Source organism: Dipodomys spectabilis, unplaced genomic scaffold (genome assembly GCF_019054845.1).
Source record: "Dipodomys spectabilis isolate Male_0828 unplaced genomic scaffold, ASM1905484v1 ptg000558l, whole genome shotgun sequence".
Taxonomy (NCBI): Eukaryota; Metazoa; Chordata; class Mammalia; order Rodentia; family Heteromyidae; genus Dipodomys; species Dipodomys spectabilis.
The window spans coordinates 865,004-866,872 of NW_024871235.1; the positions used below are offsets into that span (position 1 = coordinate 865,004).

A 1,869-nucleotide genomic window follows, 5' to 3' on the forward strand; every position below is an offset into this window, starting at 1 on the left:
ATGCTGTCAGGGTATTCTGGTTGGTCTGTTGCTACAGGGAAGAAGAATAAAGGGTCAGGTAGACATTTGTACCAATAAGACATCATTTAGAAATTTTTAAGCTGCAGAAGTTTAGAAGTAGCTCTTAAGCAAGGCTTACTTTGAATCCATTAGCTCCACAAAGCTTACTCAGTTTATAAATAAGTACTTGAAAAACAATCACCTTTGGACCTAGCTATAAAGGCTTCAAAGTATGATCAAATTTAAAATGAAAAAGACTTAAAATAGTCATTGACAAAAAAATTGCAAATGTGAGCAATCGACCAAACAATATAAGCTTTTCCCAATATACACAGAATTTTAGAGAAGTAAGATCAATAACATTTTTAGGAACAATAAGGTTTCCTAGTTACAAACAGTCAACCAAGGATATATGCCTGTATAAAGATTGCATCAATAACTACTTAAATTTACAGAATACTACATGCTTCAGCAGGACGTTTACCCAAATTACTACAATATAGAGATTATCATGGCACTTGCACAAGGATGATATGAAAATTTGTGAAATATTCCATATTTTTCATTCTTGAGATGCAAGAAATGAAAAACAGTTATTAAAAAATTGATTACAAAAATACAAGTCGTTATGTCGAAAAATAAACTTTACAACTTTGTGCGGGTGGAGCGGTAGAGGGAGGATTGAGTGGGGGAGCAAGGGAAGGATGGGAATGGATGGGAAGGGTAAATACAGGAGGAGGCTACAATGCTTGATAAGAAATGTATTCATTATCTTGCCCATGTTATTGTAACCCCTCTGTACAGTATTTTCACAATAAAAAATTTAAAAAGGCAAATGTAACAATATATGTAATTCATTGAACTGAAAGTTAGTTTGACATCAGTGCGTTAAATCCTCACCTTAGAATGGCCTTTACATAGCATAATCTTTACAAAACATTTGAAATTGGATAACATTGTCATTTTATCCCAAAGAAATAAAATACTATAAGGACCTAGGAAAAAAAAGGAATCTTAAACTTTTTCTGTATGGAATGCTATCTGAAATAACACATTTATTAACGAACCTATATATTATAAAACAATGTATAATTCAAAGTATTATATCTAGGAGAGAATTAAATAGATTATGAACATTATACAAACAAAATACAGAGTATTTTAAAATATACTTTTTTCATACAAGCACCAGAAATATTTTTAGTTTCTGTACTACTAATTTCAACAGATAAGTTAAAGTATTTCTGATTTAAAAATCACAAACCCTGCAGAAATCATTATAGATGTATACAAACAACTCTTGAATACATTTTGACATCAAAGTCAGGCAATTCACTTGAAGAATACTATGGAATCCATGAATTTTTAAAGTAAGATATTGCTGTTGCTTTGTATTGTCAAAATATTTTGTACAGACACAAAGATGGATTGGCATTTTTGAAATTTAAGAATCTTAACCAAACCATTATGAGTTAAGAGAACAATTTTTACAGCCTTCCACAATTTAAAAGAGGTTTTGATACATATTTATCCTTTTGGCAATATTAAATGCAGTTTCTTCCAAGTTGTTCTTCAGACCTGGTTTGATATAATGCTTCAATAGAAGGCGATCCAGCATATGTTTGCTATTTCTATTCCAAGCAGCAAGATGCAAGGGAGTCAAGAGGACTTTAGTTTGGGCATTGGTATCTGACTCAATGTGAACTAAGAAAGCAGCCACTCTGGTATTATTCAACATATAAGCACTGTGCAGAGGTGTCTAGCCATTCACAGTAATTGCATGAATATCTGCCTTGAGCCACCAACTCATGGACAATTTCTAAGTGCCCACTGGAGGCTTCCCGATGAAGAGAAGTATACTCATCATCA

The 1,869-nt window shown here is 32.4% G+C and overlaps 1 pseudogene; it reads left to right on the forward strand.

Annotated features, from left to right (window-relative positions):
• The first annotated feature begins 463 nt into the window (after nt 1-463).
• On the forward strand, nt 464-563 carry LOC122100066 (annotated as a pseudogene).
• Nucleotides 564-1,869: the final 1,306 nt, after the last annotated feature.